This window comes from Nycticebus coucang, chromosome 23 (genome assembly GCF_027406575.1).
Source record: "Nycticebus coucang isolate mNycCou1 chromosome 23, mNycCou1.pri, whole genome shotgun sequence".
In the NCBI taxonomy this organism is placed as follows: Eukaryota; Metazoa; Chordata; class Mammalia; order Primates; family Lorisidae; genus Nycticebus; species Nycticebus coucang.
This window is the reverse complement of record NC_069802.1, coordinates 236170-255811: the sequence shown is the minus strand read 5'-3', so window position 1 is coordinate 255811 and position 19642 is coordinate 236170. Positions and strand designations below refer to the sequence as shown.

The 19642-nt window shown below is 38.1% G+C and overlaps 1 pseudogene; it reads left to right on the top strand.

Moving 5' to 3' along the window:
- The first annotated feature begins 1421 nt into the window (after positions 1 to 1421).
- Positions 1422 to 5024, top strand: LOC128576079 (protein SET-like; annotated as a pseudogene).
- Positions 5025 to 19642: the final 14618 nt, after the last annotated feature.

The following is a 19642-nucleotide window of genomic DNA, read 5'->3' as shown; positions in this document are numbered from 1 at the left end:
GGAAGTTCAAGATCATGACCGCAGGATTGGCTTCCTCCGAAGCCCTCTCCCTGCCTTATACATGGCTGTCTTCTTCATCCCTCTTCACATAATCATTCCTTTGTGTGTGTCTGTGTGTTCATGTCCTAATCTCCACCGTATTTAAGGACAACCATCACGTTGGATTAGAGTTCACCCTAATGACCTCATTGTAACTTCAATACCTCCTTAAAGGTCCTTTGTCTATGTACAGTCACAGTTTGACATACTGAGGGTTAGCACATCAACATATGCTCTTTAGGGGGCCACGATTTAGTCCAAATTACACGTGGACAGTTACAGTAGAACAGTACATGGCACAGTAAATGTTCAAGTTGGTTAGTGACTATTGTGGTTGATACCCTAATCTTTGGTCATAGTGTTGAGAAAATATGGTCAAGACTTACTTTTATGGAAGAAAGTTGCTAAACACTGTGTTTGATATTATCACTAGTTAATGAATATATAATACATGAATAGTCATGTAAGCTTAGGCACAAAACATTTTAAAAATACAAACAAGCCACTCTGAAATTGCTATATGCCATACTAGCTGAAATATGATATTCTGGAAAAAATAAAACTAGAGACAGTGAAAAGATTAGTAGTTGCCAGGGGTTGTGGGGAAGGTTGGGAAGAACAGGCAGAGCACAAAGGATCTTTAGAGCAGTGAAACTACTCTGTATGATACTGTAATGGTGGATACACGACATGTGTCCAAACTCAGAGAATGTACAACATCAAGTTGTTGCCTTGATGTAAGCTATGACTTTGGATAATAATGGCATATCAATGTACGTTATTCAATTGTTCCAGATGTGCCTTTCCAGTGGGGTTTTTGGTAGTGTGAACAAACACCGTATGGAACTCCCTATACTTTCTGCTCAATTTTGCTAAGCACCTGACTTTGTTTAGGAAATAGTCCATTAAAATTTAAAAAAAACAAACCAACATTCCAAACACTTACTAATAATTGCAAGGAGAGGAAAAGCATCTGATCCAGAGCCCCAGAAACGAAAAAACATCTGCGGTGCATCTTACAAGGGTATATGTGAATCCTAGTAAATGTGGAATGTAAAGGTCTTAGCAAAATAACAAAGAAAATGCTACGAAAGGTATGTTAACTAGTGTGATCAAAATGTGTCAAACGATCTATGAACAAAGTGTATGGTACCCCATGATCATACTAATGTACACAGCTATGGTTTAACAAAACTAACTAACTAAATAAATAAATAAAATAAAAAAAAAAGAAAAAATTTCAAGTCTTATAGAATTGTTATATATATAAACCATTTCCTTGGAACCTTCAGCCATCATGACCACAGTCTCAACACCGTGGCTCCTGGTCCTCCCTTCCCTGCTGTCCGTGTGGCCTGTTACTGAAGCGATGGGGGCTGGACATGCCAGCACCTTCTGGTTGGGTGAAGTTCTCAGCGTCACAGGCATCTGTGCTGGTGTGGGGGAAATGCGCGGAAGAGAAATGGACAGGTGTGACTTTGAAGGACCTCCTGAATCAAACCTTGCCCTAAAAACCTTTGCGCTGTTGAGACTAAACGTGAGCTTTGGTGTCTGAAAGTTTCCAAGAAACAGTAAATAGGAGCGTTTCATATTCTTTGTTGTTTCCTTTAAAATGAGAATAAATTGATACATAAATGGGAAAAAGTGTTTCTTTATAACAAGTAGATGAACTCTACTTAGCAAAATCAAATATTTTGACCTGGTTGCTTATACCCTCAAATTAACCTGAAATAAATTTACTTTAAAAAATTAAAAAGTAATAAATTCTATATTGTCTGATTATAAAAAAATATTTTATACCCCCAAATTGTAGTTAATTAGTATAAAAATAGCATCAAAATTATTTAAAGAGGGATTGTGTTTTTCTAAGCAATGCATGTTAATTTGGAGGGGCCACAAATATCAAGCACAAATACATATTTTTATTTCTTTCCTGTTGCTTTAATTTTGCCTTCATAAAAATGTATTTTCATTTTTAATTATTTTTAATAAGGCTTCGGTTGTGTCCATATGGATGTGCAAGGTTGTAGTTCTGTGATTGACATGGATATGGACTATCTATGTGTATGGTCATTTAAAGTATAGTTGCCATCATCACCACCATGTTATTAACCCAACAACAGTTACTGTGGGAGACAGAAAAAAGACAGCATGCAATGGCATTATGAACACCGAAGAGATTCTCTTTGCTTACCACTAAGCCATGCTTCAGCTAGAAATTGGCAAAGAAATAAAATATGGGTCTTCATATATTTATCACCAAATATAATGGGCATAAAAGCCACAGTGCTTTTTATATGACACATTTCTTCCAGTTGGATGTACAAAATCAGAAAAGCTATAAGAGCATCTTACGTCTTACACACTTACAAAATTTTGTCAGCAGTATGATTTCTTTGTGAAAAGCTTTAGTAAAGGCTTACTTTACTAAGCCTTGGAGTTAATTCAATATAAAGTTCTTATCTTAAAACATTCTATAAGGAAACTTTTCACATTGAGAAGCATTATCAGAGAACTCTTGATAAAGTCATGCGTCATAGAAATGGTTATCTTACATGATGACTTAGGTAAGAGGGAGAAAACTGAAACTATAGCCCTGTCTTGGGGACTTTCCTCCCCATCGGGCGTGTCATCAGCAATTTTGAAGCAGGCCATAGAGACACTGCACCATTTTCCCTACACAGACAACTGGATGGAATTGCTGATGAAGTTCGGGTTTGGTTTTCATCTGTCGTATACACATCCACATGCTCAGAGACAGATTCCTCTTTTGTTTTCACCTTTTAGAAAACTGGTAAAAACACTGATATCTTCAAAATGATATTAAATGTATTTCCCAAACAGTTCTTATATAGAAAGTATACTTATAATAATTAACAACACACCTGATTTTGCTCCTTTGGATGGAAAACTCATAGAGACTCATTGTCTTTTGCATTTGGCATATATCAATATTTAAGATTCTGCGGACAAATCTGAAAGAAGCCTTGCCAAATACTAAAAGAATTACTGTCAACTTCATCAGACCTAGGGGCTGGGCCATCAGCGAGCAAACAGAAAACTAAAACTACTTTGGCCACAACCCTACTGTGGAAAAAAGAGATTAAAGAAAATCAATTGTAATTATCAAGAGGGCAGTTCACAAATGTTTGTTTTTTCCAAAAATGTAAGATTGTGACTCCCCTTCTTGTGAAACTGTTGGCTTTGCCCATGAAATATCATCAGTGGCTTTATGATCCTTGGCATGCTTCACCACCTTCTATTTCTTTCTCACATGAAAGTTGCTAGTCCTGGAATCTGCCAGCATGATGCTGCTGTCCAGCAGACTCCCCCATCCATCCAAGATGGACAAGAGCAAAAAAGAAACCTTTATTCCCATTATCACAGCATAATCTAGCTTCTCCTGACTGATACAAGGATGATGCCAGCTTTTTTTTTTTTTTACTGAAGGAAGTCCTTATACAAGGATAACTCTGAAGACAATCAGAAATGTCACAGAATTCTTTTTAACAAGGTCCTTCAACTCAATAACCCTGCAAACATAAATGTAGATCTGTAATCATGGTCTTGATGCCATAGAAAGTACCAATGATAAAAATCTTGCCATGATGAACTCACTGCTTTAAGAACAAAGGAAGCAATACAACATCAACTGAATGTAAGAGCCTTTGAGAAACCGAGGATTTCTTGAGTTATATCAACCATTATCTGATAAAGGGACTTACTGGGGTTCTGATTACATTTGTACACCTCTGTAAGATAGGGCTCAGCTCTCAGTTTTTGTTACCATTGGGACAAAAAGGTCACAACCATTAGGAAGTTAAAGATGATGTTTGCATTCAAAATAGCCCTTGCTGGCTCAGTGCCTATAGCTCAATGGTTAGGACACCAACCACATACACCTACACTGAGGCTGGTGCCTGGGCTTGCTAAACAACAATGATAACTGCAACAACAACAACAACAGCAACAAAATAGCCATTGTGGCAGGCACCTATAGTCCCAGCTACTACATGGGAGGCTGAGGCAAGAGAATCGTTTAAGCCCAAGAGTTTGAGGTTGCTATGAGCTATAACGCCATTGCACTCTACGGAGGGTGACATAGCAAGACTCTGTCTCAAAAAAACAAGAAACAGGAGAGGGTGCTGTCCCTAGTGAGCACCTGCGCCTGTGGTGAGCGTGAGGGGAAGGCTGCCCGCCCCCTTTGCCCTCCTTTCTCTCCCCCTCCCCGCTCCTCTGCCCTCACCACCACTACGGAGCAGCACCAGGTTCGTGGGCAGCCAAAAGCAGTAAAAAGGAGCTCAACTCCAACCATGATGGGCCCACGGGACCTCAGAGAAAAAGAACACCATGAAGCAATTGAATGTATTGATGAAGTACAAAATGAAATAGACAGACTTAATGAACAAGCCAGTGAGGAGATTTTGAAAGTAGAACAGAAATGCAACAAACTCCGCCAACCATTTTTTCAGAAGAGGTCAGAATTGAGTGCCCAAATCTCAAATTTTGGGGGTAAACAACATTTGTCAACCACCCAGAAGTGTCTGCACTGCTTGGGGAGGAGGATGCAGAGGCACTGCATTATTTGACCAGGGTTGAAGTGACAGAATTTGAAGATATTAAATTACAAAATAGATTTTTATTTTGATGAAAACCCTTATTTTTAAAATAAAGTTCTCTCCAAAGAATTTCATCTGAACAAGAGTGGTGATCCATCTTCAAAGTCCACTGAAATCAAATGGAAATCTGGAAAGGATTTGACCAAACGTTCCAGTCAAACACAGAAAAAATCCAGCAGGAAGAGGCAGCATGAGAAACCAGAGAGCTTCTTTACCTGGTTTACTGACCATTCTGATGCGGGTGCAGATGAATTAGGAGAGGTCATCAAAGATGATATTTGGCCAAATACATTACAGTACTACTTGGTTCCTGATATGGATGATGTCAAGGAGAAGGAGGAGGAGGAGGAGGAGAAGGAGAAAGGAGAAGAAGGAGAAGGAGAAAGAGGAGGAGGAGGAGGAGGAGAAGGAGAAGGAAAAGGAGGTTTGGAAGATATTGATGAAGAAGAGGAAGAGCATGAAGGTGAAGAAGATGAATCCCTACACCATGATTCTCAACTTATTTTGGGGGGAAATACCTTGAGTAGAATACAATGGGAAAAGAATCTCTATTTGTTTCTGTTCCAAATTCATTTTTATCTCTTCCTATCTCAACAAAAACTGTACAGAACCAACACCAGGGAGCTCTGTGGAGAAAAAAGAAAAACCTGCTCCCTTAGCTCTGTTGGAAGCTGGAGCACGCTTAGGCCCTGTGTAGTAGTGCATAGAATTCTACCTTTTTTCCTCCTTTCTCTGTATGTTGGGTTCAGAGGGTACACTGTGTCTCTATGTGAATATGGGCAGTTAGCATTTACCAACATGTATCTGTCTATTTTCTTGTGTTTAAAAAAAGAAGAAAAGATGGCGGCCGAGTAACAGCTTCCCTGCAACTGGGCACGGTGAGTCTGGGGAGATAAGACTCCAGGCATCTCTGACTGGTGGGATCTGCCTATAATCATCCCTTTGAGGATACAGGGAGTCAGCAAGGGACTTCTGGACCCCAAGAGGAGGACAAAAACAGTGGGAAACTGGCACGTGGTTGCGTGTGTTCGATCGACCTAATCACGCCGGCAACCGTAGTACAAGCAGCAGTGAGACTGCAAACCAGAAAGGCCTTACCTGTGAACTGTGTCAGTGTTTTTGGACTTGGCACTCAGTTGAACTGCCTTAGGGAGAGCTTGAGCAGGAGTGCGGAGAACTTTGGGCATTGTCTGGGGCCTCAGACAGAGCCACTGAGCTGGGCTGCAGGGAGCAATTGTGAGAGAACTGCACTGGCAAGCTCCACCCACAGGGTCCCAAAGCAAGGATCAGGTGGGACCTAGTAACCTAGTGACAGAGCAGCCTAAAGGTGTGGACTGAGCTCCCTTACAGCCTTAATCCTCAGGCACAGAGTGAGACGGATTTGGCACACTGGAGGCTCGGGCTTTTGCCCAGGGTAGAGTGCCGTGGTGTCACAGCTCACAGCAACCTCAACCTCTTGGTGCCTCCCGGGCCTCCATAAGATCTGCACCATGACCCCGCACCAACCAGGCCTCCGCATGGCCTGACCAGGAACTGCGGAAGCTGCACAACCCTGCATCCTCCCTCCTGTGTCCTCCCAGCCTCCACACTGGCCTGATCGTCAGGTAGCTGAGTGCCCTCTGGAGCCCTCCCTGCCTCTGTGCAGAGCACTTCTCCAGGCCAGAGACTGCTGGAGCTTTGGGCTCTCTGTGCCAAAGGCACTGGGTGCCAGGCACTTCCAGAACTGTGTGCACCACCACACACCCTATTGCTAGATGTGGATGTGTCACATGCCGGAGCTGCTTCCACAACCAGAACTACTTAGCTGGAGCAGCCCCAGAGGAACTACACAGGGTCACTCCATACAAAGATACAGCAACAATAAAGTGATCCAACTGGGGTCTAAGCTGGGAGAGACACCTCCCCAACTCTGAGGACGGCCAGAGGCAATAGTGAAAAAAAATCATGAGGCGAAATCAACAGAAAAACTCTGGCAATATGAATAATCAGAGTAGATCAACTCCCCAAAGGATCAATGGGGCAGACACAGCACAAGATGCCATGCACAAACAAATAGCTGAGATGTCAGAAATCAAATTGAGAATCTGGATAGCAAATAAGATTGAATTAGAACTCCAAGCAGTAACCCAAAAGATATCTCAAGAATTCAACAAATTCAAAGACCAAATGACCAAAGATTTTGACACATTGAGACAAGAAGTTGCATCCCTCAAAGATCTGAGAAACACAGTAGAATCCCTCAGTAACAGAATGGAGCAAGCAGACGAAAGGATTTCTGACATTGAAGACAAAATTTTTGAACACTCCCAAACTCTCAAAGAGGATGAGAAATGGAGGGCAAAAAGACATCACTCTCTCAGAGAGCTCTGGGATAATTCGAAGAAAACCAATATTCATCTTATAGGGATCCCTGAAAGTGATGAAGTGGCCTCACAACACACAGAGTCTCTTCTCCATGAGATTATGAAGGAGAACATTCCAGACATGCCAAGAGATCCTGAAATGCAGATAGCAGACAGTTTCAGAACTCCAGCACAACTCAACCCAAATAAAACATCCCCCAGACACATCATAATCAATTTCACTAAAGTTAATATGAAGGAGAAAATTCTGAAAGCTGCTAGATGAAAGAAAACCATTACCTACAAGGGGAAGAATATTAGAATATCTGCAGATCTCTCTGCTAAAACCTTTCAAGCTAGAAGAGGATGGTCATCGACTTTCAATCTCCTACAACAAAATAACTTTCAACCCAGGATCCTATACCCAGCTAAACTGAGTTTCATTTATGACGGAGAAATTAAATACTTCAATGACATTCACATGTTGAAGAAATTTGCCATAATTAAACTAGCTCTCCAGGATATTCTCAGACCTATCCTCCATAAAGACCAGCATAATCCTCCACCACAAAAGTAAATTCACTTAGAAAATTTTGATCATATTCCAACTTCCACAATCGCAAAAGGATTAAAATGTCCACTGGACTCTTGAAAGGCTTATCAATATTCTGAATTAATGTAAATGGTTTAAACTGTCCTCTAAAGAGGCACAGGTTGGCTGACTGGATACAAAAACTCAAGCCAGATATCTGCTGCATACAAGAATCGCATCTTACATTAAAAGACAAATATAGATTCAAGGTGAAGGGATGGTCATCTATATTCCAGGAAAATGGAAAGCAGAAAAAAGCAGGCATTGCAATCCTGTTTGCAGGCGCAATAGGCTTTAAACCAACCAAAATAATTAAGGATAAGGATGGACACTTCATATTTGTTAAAGGTAATACTCAATATGATGAGATCTCAATTATCAATATTAATGCACCCAACCACAACGCACCTCAATTTATAAAAGAAACTCTAACAGACATGAGCAACTCGATTTCCTCCACTTCCGTAGTAGTTGGAGATTTTAAAACCCCGTTAGCACTGCTGGATAGATCCTCCAAAAAGAAGCTAAGCAAAGAAATCTTACATTTAAACTTAACCATTCAACATCTGGACTTAACAGACATCTACAGAACATTTCATCCCAACAAAACTGAATACACATTCTTCTCATCAGCCAGAGGAACATACTCCAAAATCAACCACATCCTAGGCCAGAAATCTAACCTCAGCCAATTAAAAAAAAATAGAAATTATTCCTTGCATCTTCTCACACCATCATGTTGTTGACCATTCCTTGCATCTTCTCACACCAATAAAAGTTGAACTCAATAACAACAGGAACTTGCATACCCATACAAGAACATGGAAGCTAAACAACCTTTTGCTGAAGAATAGATGGGTTATAGATGAGATTAAGGAGGAAATCACCAAATTTTTGGAACAAAACAACAATCAAGACATGAATTACCAGAATCTCTGTGATACTGCAAAGGCAGTCCTAAGAGGAAAATTTATACCACTGCAAGCTCTCCTCAAGAAAACGGAAAGAGAGGAAGTTAATAACTTAATTGGACATCTCAAGCAACTGGAGAAGGAAGAACACTCCAACCCCAAACCCAGCAGAAGAAAAGAAAGAAAATAACCAAAATCAGAGCAGAATTAAATGAAACTGAAAACAAAAGAAGTATACAACAGATCAATAACTCCAAAAGTTGGTTTTATGAAAAGATCAATAAAATAGATAAACCTTTGGCCAACCTAACCAGGAAAAAAAGAGTAAAATCTCTAATTTCATCAATCATAAATGGTAACAATGAAATAACAACAGAACCCTCAGAAATTCAAAAAATCTTTAATGAATATCACAAGAAACTCTACGCTCAGAAATATGAAAATCTGAAAGAAATCAACCAATACCTGGAAGTATGCCACCTACCAAGACTTAGCCAGAACGAAGTGGAAATGTTGAACAGGCCCATATCAAGTTCTGAAATAGCATCAACTATACAAAATCTCCCTAAAATGAAAAGCCCAGGACCAGATGGCTTTACAACAGAATTCTACCAAACCTTTAAAGAAGAACTAGTACTTATACTACTAAACCTCTTCTAAAATATAGAAAAAGAAGGAATATTACCCAACACATTCTACGAAGCAAACATCACCTTAATCCCCAAACCAGGGAAAGACCCAACAAGAAAAGAAAATTATAGACCAATATCACTAATGAATATTGATGCTAAAATACTCAATAAGATCCTAACAAACAGAATCCAACAACAAATCAAAAAATTATACACTATGACCAAGTGGGATTTATCCCAGGGTCTCAAGGCTGGTTTAATATATGTAAATATACAAATGTAATTCAACAAATAAAGAAACTAAAAAATAAGGACCATATGATTCTTTTAATTGATGCAGAAAAAGCTTTTGATAATATCCAGCATCCCTTGATGATAAGAACACTTAAGAAAATTGGTATATAAGAGACATTTCTTAAACTAATAGAGGCTATCTATAGCAAACCCACAGCCAATATCGTATTGAATGGAGTTAAATTGAAATCATTACCACTTAGATCAGGAACCAGGCAAGGTTGCCCATTGTCTCCATTGTTCTTTAACATTGTAATGGAAGTTTTAGCCACTGCAATTAGGGAAGAAAAGGAGATCAAGGGTATCCACATAGGGTCAGAAGAGATCAAACTTTCACTCTTCGCAGATGATATGATCGTATATATGGAAAACACTAGGGATTCTACTATAAATCTCTTAGAAGTGATCAAGGAATACAGCAATGTCTCAGGCTACAAAATGAACACCCATAAATCTGTAGCCTTTATATATACCAACAATAACCAAGCCGAACAAACGGTCAAGGACTCTATTCCTTTCATAGTAGTGCCAAAGAAGATGAAATATTTCAGAGTATACCTAACAACGGACGTGAAAGATCTCTACAAAGAGAACTATGAAACTCTAAGAAAAGAAATAGCCGAAGATGTTAACAAATGGAAAAACATACCATGCTCATGGCCAGGAAGAATCAACATTGTTAAAATGTCCATACTACCCAAAGCAATATATAATTTTAATGCAATTCCTATTAAAGCTCCATTGTCATATTTTAAAGAATTGAAAAAATAATACTTCATTTTATATGGAATCAGAAAAAACCTTGAATAGCCAAAACATTACTCAGCAATAAAAACACAGTAGGAGGAATCAGGGTACCAGACCTGAGAATGGACTATAAATCCATAGTGATCAAAACAGCATGATACTGGCACAAAAACAGAGAAGTAGATGTCTGGAACAGAATAGAGAACCAAGTGATGAATCCAGCTACTTACCGTTATTTGATCTTTGACAAGCCAATTAAAAACATTCAGTGGGGAAAAGATTCCCTATTTAACAAATGGTGCTGGGTGAACTGGCTGGCAACCTGTAGAAGATTGAAACTGGACCCACACCTTTCACCATTAACTAAGATAGACTCTCACTGGATAAAAGATTTAAACTTAAGACATGAAACTATAAAAATACTTGAAGAAAGTGCAGGGAAAACTCTGGAAGTAATTGCCTGGGTGAATATTTTATGAGGAGGACTCCTCAGGCAATTGAAGCAGTATCAAAAATACACTACTGGGACCTGATCAAACTAAAAAGCTTCTGCACAGCCAAGAACATAGTATGTAAAGCAAGCATACAGCCCTCAGAATGGGAGAAAATATTTGCAGGTTATACCTCCAATAAAGGTCTAATAACCAGAATCCACAGAGAACTGAAACGTATTAGCAAGAAAAGAACACATGACCCTACTCAGGGTGGGCAAGGGACTTGAAGTGAAACTTCTCTAAAGAAGACAGACACACGATGTACAAACACATGAAAAAAAGCTCATCATCCTTAATCATCAGAGAAATGCAAATCAAAACTACTTTGAGATACCACCTAACCCCAGTACGAGTAGCCCACATAACAAAATCCCAAAACCAGAGATGTTGGCGTGGATGTGGGGAAAAGGGCACACTTCTACACTACTGGTGGGAATGCCCACTAATACGTTCCTTCTGGAAGGATGTTTGGAGAATACTTAGAGACCTAAAAATAGACCTGCCATTCGATCCTATAATTCCTTTACTAGGTTTATACCCAGAAGACCAAAAGTCACAATATAACAAAGACATCTGTACCAGAATGTTTATTGCAGCCCAATTCATAATTGCTAAGTCATGGAAGAAGCCCAAGTGCCTATCGATCCATGAATGGACTAGCAAATTGTGGTACATGTATACCATGGAATATTATGCAGCCTTAAAGAAAGATGGAGACTTTACCTCTTTCATGTTTACATGGATGGAGCTGGAACATATTCTTCTTAGCAAAGTATCTCAGGAATGGAAGAAAAAGTATCCAATGTACTCAGCTCTACTATCAAACTAAATTACAGCTTTCACATGAAGGCTATAACCCAATTATAGCACAAGACTATGGTGAAAGGGCCAAGGAAGGGGAAGGGATGGGGGAGGTTTTGGTGGAGGAAGGGTAATGCGTGGGGCCACATTTACAGTGCATCTTAGAATGGGTATAGGCGATACTTACTAAAGGCAGGCTACAAATGCCTACATACAGTACCTAAGAAAATGCCATGAAGGCTACGTTGAACAGTTTGATGAGAATATTTCAGATTGTATATGAATCCCGCACATTGTACCCCTTGATTGCACTAATGTACACAGCTATGATTTAGCAATAAAAATAAATAAATAAAAATTAAAAAAAAGTAAGAAACTTCAAAAAATAGAGTATAGAAAGTCAGCAGAGGCGGGTTTGAGATGTTTGGGTGGGTCAAGTGGGCATTTGGACAACATGGCTTCTCCTTTGGCATGTTTAATTGTTATGTGTAATAGACATCCTTGCAAGTTTAAGATGACAAGTTTAAAATAAATTCTCTCTTAATGATGACTTGAGCACTGCCACTGAAATGGGAGAATATCAGAATCCATAGAATCTTATTTGGAATTGACATTCTCTATTATAATTTTGTTCCTGTTTATTTTTAAATTTTCTTTTTGTTTCACTAGAAAGGAAAGATGATGCTCAGTTTTAAATGTTAAAAGTGTACAAGTTGCATTGTTACAATAAAAATAAATGTGTGCACAAAGGAAAAAAAATAGCCCTTCCAATTAGAGTTGTTCTAAAGCAGATTTAATTTTTGCTTTATGTTTTAATTATACAATTTGGAATTGTTTCAGTTTTTTCAGGGAATATAATTTATTTTTGGATGAAAACTATTGATGAGATAAATTATTTGTAAAGATTGTTTGTCATCCGATTTTTCTAAAGGAAATAAATTTTCAAGGCACTATTCAATTATGTAAATATGTCATATTAATTAATATACACATAATTATATCAGTTGATATATAGATGATACATATGGAGGGTGCCAAAAAAGGCAGAAAAAAACTGTAGTAAAATTGTAATATTTGAGCCATGCTTGACTTCTGCAGTTATAAGAGGTGCTTAAATGTAACTTATATTTGTCTTTTGTTATCCATTTATATTAAGTATAACGCAAAGGACAATCATACTGAAATCCCATTGTCCAGATTCCAATCCAGGCTCCTACTCACTATGTATATGAAGTTAGGAAAATCACTTAACCTCACTGCTCCTAAATTTTCTCATCAGCAAAATGAGGAAAATAATAAGAATACACACTGAACTTGCAGAGGTGTTCTGGGAGTTAGAATAATTAATGCAGATATAGCATTTACACAGTGCTTTGTGTACAGGAACAAGAAGTGTTAGTTTTTTTTTTTTTTTAACTTATCAGTTAATTACTTTGGAGAAGGGCAGGGTATTTGGGTGAGGTACCTTGAAGATCCTTGTACTGGAGCCAGGATGCACATCCATAACCCTGGACCAACTTGCATCCTCTGCTGTCAGCCAACTGCACAGGGGCACTGCATGCAGTAGGACCTCATCCCCTGTGAGCCCAGAACCACTGCAGCTTGTCACATTCAGCTCCTGGGTGACAAAAAACAAGGGAGCATTTGTTAGAAATGCTTCAGATTCCCTTTGGAACAGGGCATAATCAAAAGGGGATTTAGCAAGAAGTAAGACGAGAGGGAAGGGAGAAAGGGAGTTCACCAGGGAAGCCAGGAGCCCAGGCATAAGCAAAAGGAGGAGGAAGAAAACTACCCCAGCAATTAAAATTAGCACTTCTTTGCAAGCCAGCCCATCTGCCTCCAGGCCTGTTCACTGACTCCACCCATCTTCAAGGCAGATCAGATTCCATTAAGAGAGAAAAGTACCTTTGGAGCCATTATAGGTCTATAGCAGCTTGTTAAACAGTCAATAATTATGTAGCCATTAAAAGGTATTTATAAAGAGCTTTTTAATTAATTGAGAAAACACTTAAGTAAAAATGACTACAAAATGTTTTACGTATTTTATCTTCTCCATTATGTTTTCTTAAATGTTGTTTTAAAGCGCTCTTTAATATGGATTAATTTCATAGCTTTAAAAAAAAAAACATTATTTGCCAGCAAGGCTAATTTACAGCACAAAAACTCCGAGCAGCGATTTCCTCTGGGCAAAAGAAGCACTGGACAACTTTCTAGGTGGTGGTAATATCCCTGTCTTAACAGGGTAGGGTCGCACAGGGGTACACACTTGTCAAAATTCAACAAATGGAGCAGTTACACTATGTGCTTTCTACTGTGTATGAATTTTACCTCAGAAAGGAAAAAAACAGGACTGTGATGATACTCGTGCTGACATGGATGGGGGAAAGGAAAAGTCTATAACTTACTTTAATATTAATTTTCTAGGCCGGGAGCAGTGGCTCACACCTGTAATCCTAACATTTTGGGAGGCCTAGGTGGGTGGGTTGCAGGAGGAGCTCCAGACCAGCCTGAGCAATAGTGTAACCTTTCTACTAAAAATAGAAAAACTAACTGTGCAAGTCGGTGCATGCTTATAGTCCCAGCTACTTGGAAGGCTGAGACAAGAGGATCATTTGAACCTAGGAGTTTGAGGTTGCTGGGAGCTGTGATGATGCTACAGCACTCTACCTAGAGTGACGGAGTGAGACTCAGTCTCAGAAAGGAAAAAAAAAAAAAAAAAATATATATATATATATATATACACACATATATATTTTTAAAAGATGCATTGATGGAATGAGTAGATAGATGCTACATAAAACAGATGCAGTATACATATTATGTAATGGTAAGACCTAAATGATGAATCTAATGTTTATATAATTCTTTCAACTTCTCAGTATATTTAAAACTTTTCATAATATAATGCTGGGAAAATGCAGGAGGTTGGTATTGCAGCTTTATTTCCAAGGTATCCCAGGCGGGGTCAGTCACAATGGTAGTCATGGGTCTGTGTGTGTGACTACTTTCACAGGCAGTCCTTTGTCTACAATGAACTGTGAAGCAGAACACGAATAACAAGAATTCAGGAAACCTGGAAAGTCTACCAAGAGGCATACCCTGAAGCCTACGGTAGCCATAAACTCAAAAAAAGAAAACAAAAAACACCAAATTAGGAATGACTTCTCTAATGCTTCATGCGTTTTTACAAGAATGAAACCTGCTTGTTGTGGCCAGTTTTTCCATGATATTTCTTAGATGAGTTGATATTTGTTCCCATTCACTGACCTGAAACTTGGGGAATAGGACCATGGAAAGGAATCCGTGCTACAACAAAGGGGATTTTTCTTTCTCTTTTCTTTTTTTCTTTTTCTTTCTTTCTTTTTTGCTTTCTTTCTTTCTTTCTTTCTTTCTTTCTTTCTTTCTTTCTTTCTTTCTTTCTTTCTTTCTTTCTTTCTTTCTTTCTTTCTTTCTTTCTTTCTTTCTTTCTTTCTTTCTTTTTCTTTCTTTCTTTCTTTTTTTTTTGTAAAAACTAATGGTTTGCTCACACCCTGAGCTCTCCAATGCTTTCTTCTACTCTGTAATTTTCTGTTCTCCAATTTTAATATCAGGTGTATCCCGATTAAGTAGAATGATTTTGAAGTATTTCTTCTTTTTCTATTGTCTATAAGATTTGGCATGATATGTTTTTTGAAATTATCTTTTACTTTTATTTACAAATATTAGTTGTCTATTTTTTGAGACTTTGGAAAAGAAATAATAAGAAGAAGTTAACCGATGACTCCATACTGAATCTCAGAGTCAAAGCATTCTATAATAGACATACTCTTATTTGACAATGTGAATGTTACTTTCTTTGCATTATTATTATAATTGCTTAATATTTTAATGCAGCAATCATCTGATTTCTTTTCTGAATGCATTTATCTCCATTCATTCTTTACAAGTTTTTTGTTTCTAGTCCTTATCTTAAACATTGTTATTGTTATTAAATTTTAGGCCTTTTTAATTTTGTGAAGGCAAAAAGTGGAAACCTAACAAACACATGTATATGTAAAAAATAAAAATAAAAAAATAACTGAATGATATCCAATGCTTTCTTCTACTCTGTAGTTTATGTAAGGAAATAATGTTTGCATTATGAAGCATCTTAGCAATTCTAAAACTCTTTTTTGAAAGTAATGAACACAGCTTCAATATCACAGTTTCGACTCCATATTATTTAGTTCTCTTAAATTCATAGCCTAATAAGGAGTTTAAAAGAACATGCTTCAGATGCATGAATTTTCAGAGAAAAGGGTTTAAATCAAGGAATTTTATCCCCTTGTAGGTCTCAGTTATCCTTAAACAAAGACACAGATAAAAATTCCAAAGACACAGATAAAAATTCCATTTATCTTCTGTCACAGACTATATATTCCTAAGTCTGTCAGATGACTTTTAAATGGTGCCTTCGGGGCCAAGATTAGCTCTGTGATAAAAGCAATAAAAATTCATCACTAGTGTGAGAAAGAATTTTAAGTCGTTTGATTTAAAGTCAATTAAAATTTAACAACTATTGCTTTAAGTTCAAATACTTTGTTATAAACCTAAAATATTTATTTCTAAGAGAAGAAGTGCCCTCTTCCTATTTAAGCCTACAATTCAACAAGAGTTAGATATAAAATGGAAGCTTGTTCACTATTTTTAGCCTTTAGGCTGGGCTTAACTTGAAAATAAGCATTTATGTAGAACATATGGGATGGGAACAATGAAAAAACGTGGCCTTTGAAGACAATGAAAAATTCTGCCCCTTTTCAGTGCCTTTCTCCTCCAATCTTGGGTGTTTGCTCACACCCTGAGCTCTCCAAGTGGAGTAACCTGTGATGGCCAACAGCTACAGCACTGGTTCTAACTCCCAAGCCTAGCACCACACAACATGACAATAGATTGACTTAAAGAAACATAAGATGCAGCTAAACAATATCTCCTTAGCATAATAGATTTTCTTTTTTTATGGGAATGATTGGAAGTGCTTTGGTATTTTTTTAAATTGGGGGTGTGGAACACAGTTTTGCAATATAAAGTCTGATGTATCCATGACAGTCCAGGGCATTGAAGTGACCAAAAGCCTCAAAGTAGATAAATGTCTCAGTGTGGCCAAATGGCTCAGAGCAGTCAATTGGCTAGCTGATACCAGGTCAGGAAAGACAGGAGTCCCATGCCTAGAGACCTTCTCTAGAGGAGACATTCTTGAGAAGTCAGCATTTCCATTTCTCATTGCATCCCTGCACTGCAGAAGCCTAAATTGGCTTTTCTGGGTAATCTCATCTTTTTCAGCACTTCTTTAATCTATCCTTACAGAAATTTTTTCAAGGCTTTATCTTTATAGAGAGGTTTTAGGTTCATAGCAGAATTGAGTAGGAGGCAGCCCCCAATGTACATGCCCCTCTCCTACTATCAACATCTCCACCAGAGTGGTACATTTGTTATAAATGAGGAACCTGCATTGACCATCATTATTCCTCAAGGTTCATGGTTTACATTAGGGTTCAGTCTGGGTGATGTGCTATATATGGGTTTCAAAAAACTCTTATGTAGTTTTTTATTCAGTAGCATAAAACTACATATTCTCTTAAAAATCAATTTGACAAATGCCCTACCGACACAATAGTGAAACCATCTGCCTCATGTGGGAATAATGCACTAGCACTTATTCATTCACTCAATCATTTGGTCAACCCTTATTGGGTGTCTGCTATGTGCTAAGCCCTTCAGCCAACCCTTATTGGGTATCTGCTATGTGCAGACCCCCTCAGGAAACAAAGAAGCAAGGATAATGTCTCCATCTTCAGTGACTCACAAACAGGTAAAAGGAAAACAATACTGAACCTAGACAGCTACACAAGCACAGAATGATGAGTAGTGTGTACAAAGGGATACAGAATGCTGGAAAAGGAACAGATCACCAAGTGGGCCTAGTTCCTCCAAAGCCAACAGGACCACTCAAGAATAAAAGAGACCAAGTCCTCTTATCACCTAACACTGCAAGACACTGTGGAAGGCACTGAATGAGTGTCCTAGACTGGCTTCTGGTTCTGGTTCTAGCTCTAACACTAGCTAGCAGAGTGACGTTTATAAAATACTCTACCTCTAGCTCCCAGTAGCCTCAACTGAATAAAATGAAAGAATCACACAAAATGATCTCTTGGGTCCTTTCTAACTCTGATCCATGTGCATCACTTCAACAATAGAGTTCTTACCCTTGAGTAACTTTGTATATACAGCAGTTGCTGTCATTACCCGACCCTCTCCGTCAGACCTTGCCAAAATCTGTACTTCTTTGCCTGAGATGTTTTCCAGAGGCTGCTGTGCTCACATTCACAAGTAGCAAGCCAGAAATAATAAAGAATTAACTCTCTAGGGAAGCAGCCCTCTGCTAATGACTCCTGGGATTTGACGAACAACCACCTCTGTTCTCTTACCCCTAGATAAGATGTATGTTATCAGGGAAATGCAGAGTGAAACAATGAGATACTACTACACAGCTTTTAGAATGGCCAAAATTCAGAACATTAACAACACCAAATGCTGACAAGGATGTGGAGTAACAAAAACTCTCACTCACTGCTTGTGGGAATACAAAATTGTACAGCTATTTTGGAAGACAATTTGGCAGTTTATCACCAAACTAAATGTACTTTTACTATATGATTCCACAATTGTGCTTCTTGATATTTATGCAAAGGAAATGAAAACTTTTATCTGTACAAAAACCTGGAAATAGATGTTCATGGAACCTTTATTCATAATTGCCCAAACTTGGAAAAAATCAAAATGTCCTTCACTAGGACATTTTAAACAGATAAACTTTGGTAAAACCAGATGATAGATTTATATTCAGCACTAAAAAGAAACAAGTTATAAAGCCATGAAAAGATATCAGGAAATTATATTGCTAAGTAAAAGAAGTCACTCTGAAAAGTATATATACTATATGATATAATGGAAAGAAAAATTTCTGAAAATTATAAAGAGATTAGTGGTTGCCAAGGGTTAGGGCATGGGAGGGATGAATAAGTGGAGCACAGAGACTTTCTAAGGCAGTGAAAATAGTCTGGTACTACACTGGTAGATATATATCATTATACATGTGCCCCAACCCATAGTCTATAAACACTAAGAATAAACCCTAATGTAAACTATGGACTTTGGGTGATGATGATGTATCCTTGCAGGTTAATTGATTATAACAGCATATCACTGTGATGGGGGATACTAACTATAGAAGAAGCCACACATGTACTGGGAAAAGAATTATGTTGGAAATCTCTTCTCATTTTTGCTGAAAACCTAAAATTTATCTAAAATATGAACTCTTTAATCGAAAAAAAAAGAGTTAACAAAAAGTTCTTCTGTACTTACATACTTCAAAATATGGCTCTGCATAAATGCCAGTAACAGAGAAAATAAATTTTGCATATTGAGGACAAGAAGTAATAAGACAGGCTGTCAGGGAGGTGGAGGGGTCTTTTGGATTGTTACTCCAATAGTTTACTCCAACAGCTTGACTTGAGAACAGCGCTAACCAGAAAGAAGCATCCCCCAAACACTATGTATTAGATTTTGAACATATAGTTAGGTGAAATCTAGCTCATCACACTGAACCCTAACCTCAGAAGTGGAAAGCTTATTGATATCCAGCTCAAAATTTGGCTACATTAACAGAATGCTATTCATTCACAAGAACCCATTTCACTTCATTTTCACTTCCAGGGCCATTTTGAATCTCAGTGGATCACTTTTGAATTGGCTGGAGTCTCTGACATAAATGCCAGGAGATTCCACACAACCTGGTTCAGTCACTGGCACTGATCTAGGATGGTGGAGCACTATTAACTCTCCGTGACCCATAAAAATGAAATATCAAAATGGTTATACTCTGAGCTACAGGATTTAAAGTAAATGTTGTCAAAAATACAACAAGAAGACATTTCAATTCTAAATATTTATGCACCCAACTTAAATGCTCCCAGATTCTTGAAACAGACCTTACCTAGTATGAGCAATATGATATCCTATAACACCATAACAATAGGTGACTTTAATACTCCTCTCACAGAGCTGGACAGATCATCTAAACAGAAATTAAACAAAGATATAAGACACTTAAATGAGACCCTAGAAAAGTGGTTCTCAACCTTCCTAATGCT